The following is a 7,202-nucleotide window of genomic DNA, read 5'->3' as shown; positions in this document are numbered from 1 at the left end:
CGAACTCTTGACCTCAGGTGATCTGCCTGCTTCGGCCTCCCAAAGTGCTGGGATTACAGGCGTGAGCCACCGCGCCTGGCCGCTGGTTCTTAATATACTGCAAGAATGACCCACTAAGTTCTTTTCTTTCCCCCCCAAGTATCATGAATTCAGGTATTTAAATGTATTTTATGGGCAAGTCATAGTGGCTCATGCCTGTAATCCTAGCACTTCGGGAGGCCGAGGCGGGAAGATCACTTGAACCCAGGAGTTCACAACCAGCCTGGGTAACATAGAGAGACCCTGTCTCTACCAAACATTTAAAAAATTAGCCAGGCATGATAGCATGTGCCTGTGGTCCTAGCTAGAGAGGCTGAGGTGGGTGGATCATTTGAGCCTGGTACGTTAAGGAGCCAGGAGTTCGAGGTTGTAGTGATACATATATATATCACTCACTGCAACCTCTGCCTCCCGGGTTCAAGTGATTCTCCTGCCTCAGCCTCCCGAGTAGCTCAAAGTAAGCTCACATTCTTTCCTCCGATCCAGGATGCAAACTGGGATCACATATTGTGTTTTGTTGTTACGTGTCTTTAGTCTCCTATAATCTGGAAAAATTTCTCAGCCTTCCTTCACTTCTTAAGATACTGGCATTTTTGAAGATTACAGAGCACCTGTTTTATAGAGTACCCCACCATCTGGATGTGTCTGATTACTTCTTCATTATTAGATTCAGGCTTAAAAGGTTTTGCAAATATGAGACCTAAATGATGCTTTTGGCTCCCACTGTACCCTATAACAGGGCTCACGGTGTCATGGTCCCATCCTGGTGGGGCTAACTGTGATTACTGATTGAGGTAGTGTCTACCAGTTTTCTCCCTTTGAATTATTAAGAATTGTTTGGTCTCCTTTTGTAATTCATCACTAATCCCTAGATCAAGTAATAAGTAATCCATAGCTCAAAAATTAGATATTTTTATTCTTTTTTTATGTTAAATTTTTGAAATCTGGGGCATGCATTACATTGAGAGCACACTTTGATTTGTAGCAGCCATGCTTCAAATCCTCAGGAGCCACATGTGGCTGGCCAACACCATGTAAGACATTTGTCATAGCATTAGAACATGAAACAAGATGACAGCATGGGGGTTCAAATCACAGCCCCATTACTGATTAGCTTTGTTAACTTTGGGTAAATCATTGAATCTCTTTAAGCCTTAATGCTTCCTACATTGTAAAATGGGATTTGACAAAGGAACCTATCTATCTCTTAGAGTTGTTTAGAAGAGAAAAGGTAATCATCTGTGTAAAGTGCTTTATGAAGTGTTTGTTCATTCATCCATTCAACAAGGAGGGCTTGCCACACTCTGGGTGGAGCTGAGCAGGGAGCAAGCCCTCCACTCAAGCATTCTATTTATACTGAGCAAACTACTGATCAAGTATAAAGGAAGACAAATGCTGGCAGTGCCATGCTTGTGATAAATGCATTGAAGATGCTGAGGCCAGGCTGCTGGCTCAAGCCTATAATCCCAGTACTTTGGGAAGCCCAGGCAGGATCTTTTGAGCCCAGGAGTTCAATATTGGCTTGGACAACAAAATGAGACCCATCTCTAAAAAGGATCAAAAAATTAGCTGGGCATGGTGGTGCATGTGTGTGGTCCCAGCTACACAGGAGGCTGAGGCAGAAGGATCATTTGAGCCTGGGAGGTGGAGGCTGCAGTGAACTGTGTTCGCACCGTTGCACTCCAGCCTGGGTGACAGAGTGAGATCTTGTTTCAAAAAAAGAAAAAAAAATTAAAGTTGCTGAGAAGGGATCTGCATTATCTGTAACATCACCTGAAAATTGTGATGACTCTTAGCTCCATGGTGGACCATCCTCTGAGTGCTTGGGGGCTTAATTATTCAGATTGTTCATTCTATAAGTATTTGTTGTGGATGAATCGTCATGCCAGGAGCTGGGAGAGGAAATAACAATCCACTGAGACCAGGGCAGAGGAGCTTAAAGGTGAACCAGGCAAGGAGCCTGGAGACGTGGGAGATGGGAAATGGGCAATGATACAGTCAAGATGGAGAGGGAGAGAAAACAAGACAAAGCCCACAGTGAGGCAGAAGGATGACAATGCAGTACGTCGGGACTCTCTTTCAGACCAAGGGACTGAGAAGGTGGAAGAAGTAGCTCCCGACTCCACTGCCTCGACATTCTGTGGCACCTTTCACAAGTAAGAGGAAGGAGAAGCCAATGGCATTCTGAGAGAAAAGAGCTGCCTGCGCAAAGATGAAATATCGGAAAGGGGCAGGACTTTGGGGACTGGGCAAGGCTGAAAGCAGAGGCAGAATTGGAGGAAGGAGAAGGAAGGTTGGAGGCAGGGGGTAGGCGCACGGTGCAGGGCCCAGTAAAGGTATTAAGGAAGTTTGGACTTTTATCTAACAGCATTAGAAAGGGGTTAAGTGGTTCTACTGAGGAACAAGAAGCAGGCCCTTGAGCGGAGGTGGGCCGCTGTCAGGGAAGATAACAGAGGGATGGTCAAAGAGGAAGGGGTCCAGGCTCCCCTCAACTTGCCCTAGGTCTCAACTGGGGAGCGGAAGAGCCAGAACTACATTCCTGGAAACTTGGACCTGTAGAGAGGTGGACTTGGCCCACAGCCTGAACTGAAGAGATAACCCAGGCCCCAATTGCTTGACAATGGAGTTAGGGAGGAGGGCCACCTTGGGTGGGTTCCTCCTGAGAGGATTAACAAATTTCCTCTGACAAATCTGGCTCAATCCATTCTTATCTCAAGGCCTTTACACTTGTCCTTTCTCCTTGAGCTAAGCTCACCCCTCAGTTTGCACAGCTGCCCTTTTCTCTGCAAGCAGGTCCTAGTCAAACGCCACCTACAGAAGGCCTTTTCCTGACCACAGCTGCTGGTGTTATCATCTCCTCATCCTCCTCTTTCTCTACCGTCCTGACCTGTTGTCTTCTTTCCTTCTGTTTTAGGATACTGTTTTAGGATATCTGGCAGACATTCAAAGATATTTTTGTCTGACTGACTACATGGATGATGAATGGACAAATGAATGAAGAATGAATAAACAAACTTGGTGACTTTCTTTTTTTCTTCTTCTTTGAGACAGAGTTTCCCTCTTGTCGCCCAGGCTGGAGTGCAATGGCGCGATCTCAGCTCACTGCAACCTCCGCCTCCTGGGCTCAAGCGATTCTCCTGCCTCAGCCTCCCAAGTAGCTGGGATTACAGGCATGGGCCACCACACTGGGCTAATTTTGTATTTTGATAGAGACGGGGTTTCACCATGCTGGTCAGGCTGGTCTCAAACTCCTGACCTCAAGTGATCCACTTGCCTCGGCCTCCCAAAGTGCTGGGATTACAGGTGTAAGCCACCGCGCCTGGCCTGGTGACTTTCAATGCGAGTGAGAGAAGTGGCCTATCATCTGAATCTAGGGAAGAAATTTTTTGGTGTAGTCCTCCTATTTGAGAAATATACCAGAGCTGGACTTGATCTTGGTGACTGACTATGGAGTTGCACATGGAGGTGAGAGATAAGGAGACTGATTCCAAGACAGGAATGGTGAATGGGCCACCCAGGAGCCACATCCGGTCTACACAGATGGTTGGTTAGGACTTAATATCTTTTCTTTTTTTGAGAAGAAATGTAGGTCTCAAGAACTTTTATGAACTTGCTATGAGTACTTCCTGGAAATCAATTAACTGATCCTTTTGAAATGCCTAGAGAAGAGAGGAGAAAATTGGTTCAGAGAAATGAGCATTTAAATTAAGTCAGCAAAGTCAGAATTTAGAATTGGGCAATTCCTTGTCTACATTTCCTTTACACTCAAATTCACCCTGGAAAACAGTAGCCTAGCCTCCTGGAAGACATGATGAGAACAGAAATGCAATGTGGTGGTATACTTACAGTGAAAGTGGGTGTAGGAGTGGTGGCCCAACTTTGTGGAATGGTAGGGATTTTTAGGTTACTTTGGCCAGGAACACGAGAAAGAATTACAGAAAGCACATATGGTTGGAATCCATGCACTTGTATGACTTTCTCTATAGCCTGTGAGAGTTGACAGAGTAGGTAACCCAGGATTTTTTTTTGTTTTTTTTTTTGTTTGTTTGTTTTTGAGGCGGAGTCTCGCCCTGTCGCCCAGGCTGGAGTACAATGGCTCGATCTCGGCTCACTGCAAGCTCCACCTTCTGAGTTCACGCCATTCTACTGCCTCAGCCTCCCGAGTAGCTGGGACTACAGGCGCCCACCACCACGCCTGGCTTATTTTTTGTATTTTTAGTAGAGACGGGGTTTCACCGCTTTAGCCAAGATGGTCTCGATCTCTTGACCTAGTGATCCACCCACCTTGGCCTCCCAAAGTGCTGGGATTACAGGCGTGAGCCACTGCGCCCAGCCTCCAAGATGTTTTTAAGACTGACTGGACTAAGAATGAGGTACTTCCAGCCAACTACTTTCCCCACTGATGCGACTGAAAGGATTCATAATGATCACAAATTAGTGTTACAGTTAAGTATTTTAGGGTTGACTTGTGAGCTCACACTGGAAAGGTACTTATCTAATGGCCACCGGCTCGCCAGCTTCCCACCCTAGCATTGATTGCTGGCTTACCAACCTTAAGGCTGATAATTTTATCTCACATTCAATTTCAAAACACACCAGTGTTAAAAGCACGACCACTAATCATTGAATGCCATGAAACCATGGCACTGACCCAGGGGCTTTCACCTTTTATGTGAACTTAAAATGGTACCGTGGAGACTGAGGCAATTTTCTTCAAGCTAACCCAGATTTGTGCCCATAATTTTCTAAATATACTCGTGACATAGTTAAGAAGTCCTCCTCCCACCCTACAATTTCTAAAGCAAAGCCCAATTTAAAAAATCCGCACCTGCCAAACTAAAAAAACCCCAGCCACTTGAAAGTAAGCAGAGCATTGCCATCATCCCATAAAGCTGCAGGTTTCATCACATGCACCAGGCAAATCTACAGGGCTAGTTTCAGTACTCTTCTTTTACAGAAATTATTTTAAACCTGTTATACCACACAGTATGTTTTATACACTGACATGTAACTCCCTAATAAGATAAAGCAAAGACAAAAGAGTTTGTCTTACTAGAAACAAGATACACCATCACTTATTGTCTTCAAACATTATTGCACTTTAATTTTCTTGACAAAGCATTCGGGAAACAATCTGCAGACTAGTTTTAACAGAAAAATAACACCTGTAAGCAGACATGACTGTCCTAAGTTGTTTATTAGACATGAATTTTACAAACTTTACTTATATTCGCAGTAACGGTAGAGCTGGGGAGTATTGCGCCTTCTCCAGGCTGCCCGGCGAGAACCACCAACAGTGTGGTGGAACCTATGGCCCTTTCCAAGGCCACGGCTCTTTCGGCCTGCAGATGTCAGCCCGTGCATCTCCTTGTGCTTGTGGACTTGTTTGGTGACCCATTGGGTGTCAGGATTTCTTCTGATAGCTTTATGGAATGGATCGATGAGGATGACCTCAAAAAATTTGTATGCCGAATCTTTACCAACCCAGTATGAATTCAGGACTCTTAAAGAGCCCCACAGTGGCGTCCAGCTCGCTCCTCTGCAACGGACTGAAGGCTTCGAGCAAACTTTAGCTGGTTAACACCTTGATGGACAGGCTTGCCGTAAGTTGCACCCTTAGGACCTGGGTGTTTTCGGCCACCACGGCGAACACGAATCCTACATATAATGTAACCTTTTTGGCCTTGTAGCCCAGTCGGTGCGCTTTATCAGGCCAGGTGGGGCAGGGAGCCCTGTGGAGAGCAGAGAGCTGGCGGTACTGCCAGCAGGGGACCCTCAGAAGAAAGCGCATGACATCAGACTGCTTCTTTCTCCGTAGCTCCTGGATGTACTTGTATGCACCCATCTTGGCTTACCTGAAGGCTGCCTCCAGACAGAAAAGAAAGAGCTGTACTACCCCAAAGTCCAAATATTTTAATAATCACAATAAATGTAAGTGGACCAAACCTGCCAGTAGAAAGACTAAGATTGTCATGTTTGATTTGTTTTCTAAATTTAGCCATATATTAATTATAAGAGACGTAGATGAAACTAAGAAAATAGAAAGCTTATAAGTAAAAGTAGGATAAGAGATACACCAGAAAAATAATAAACATCAAACAAAATAGTTTTTAAGAAAAATGCATTATTAAAGGTAAAGAGGGTCAATATACAGTGATAAGAAGTTTAATTCACCAGTAAGATACAACAGTTATAAATTTGCATCCACTTCTATAAAATCTAAAAAATATAAAACAAAAATTGAAAATAACTACAAGAAGTACTTCAATCTGCCACAGTAGTAGGAGATTTTAATGCACCTTAATTAATTATTGATAGATCAAAAAGACAAAATTTGTAAAGACATAGAAGATTTCAATTAAAATTGACAGGCATGACTTAATGAACATAATCCCCCAACAGTTAGATTATACTCATTCTTCTCAAGCACACGTGGAAATGTTAACCTGTGTTTTAAGATTTCTTACCATTTCAAAAAATTGACTTCTAACTTAGTTGCATTCTGGTTAGAAAATATGATTGAAAGGTATACACTTTATTAGGTACAAAATGTGTCATTAAATTTAAAACAATCAGTATCATACAGATATCTGTGGCCTCTGATCACAACAGAATTTAAAAAGTAGATACAGATAATACAAAGACACGTTTTAGTAATTTTTTTTTTTTTTTTGACAGTCTTGCTCTGTCACTCAGGCTGGAGTGCAGTAGTATTATCTCGGCTCACTGCAGGCTCCTCCTCCCAGGTTCAAACAATTCTCCTGCCTCAGCCTCCTGAGTAGCTGGGATTACAGGCGCCCACCACCATGGCTGGCTGATTTTTGTATTTTCAGTAGAGATGGGGTTTTGCCATGTTGGCCAGGCTGGTATCGAACTCCTGACCTCAAGTGATAAGCCCACCTCAGCCTCCCAAAGTGCTAGGATTACAGGCATTGGCCACCACACCCGGCCAAATTTTAGTAATTTTCTATGTCTGGAAATTTAAAAGCACACTTCAAAATAACACCGGAATGAAATAAAAAATAGTAACGTAAATTGAAAAATAATTAGAATTGAATGCTGCTGAAAATATTACATGTTAAAAATTCAGTTATGAAGCAAAAATAGTCCTTTGAAAGGAAATACATAGACTTAAGTATTGTTACAGAATAGAGAGGCTGGGT

The 7,202-nt window shown here is 43.5% G+C and overlaps 1 pseudogene; it reads right to left on the bottom strand.

Moving 5' to 3' along the window:
• Positions 1-5,259: 5,259 nt before the first annotated feature.
• On the bottom strand, positions 5,260-5,884 carry LOC100588582 (annotated as a pseudogene).
• Between the last annotated feature and the right edge of the window lie 1,318 nt (positions 5,885-7,202).

Source organism: Nomascus leucogenys, chromosome 22a (genome assembly GCF_006542625.1).
Source record: "Nomascus leucogenys isolate Asia chromosome 22a, Asia_NLE_v1, whole genome shotgun sequence".
Classification (NCBI taxonomy): domain Eukaryota; kingdom Metazoa; phylum Chordata; class Mammalia; order Primates; family Hylobatidae; genus Nomascus; species Nomascus leucogenys.
The sequence above is the reverse complement of the archived record's forward strand: the minus strand, read 5'-3'. Positions and strand labels throughout refer to the sequence as shown.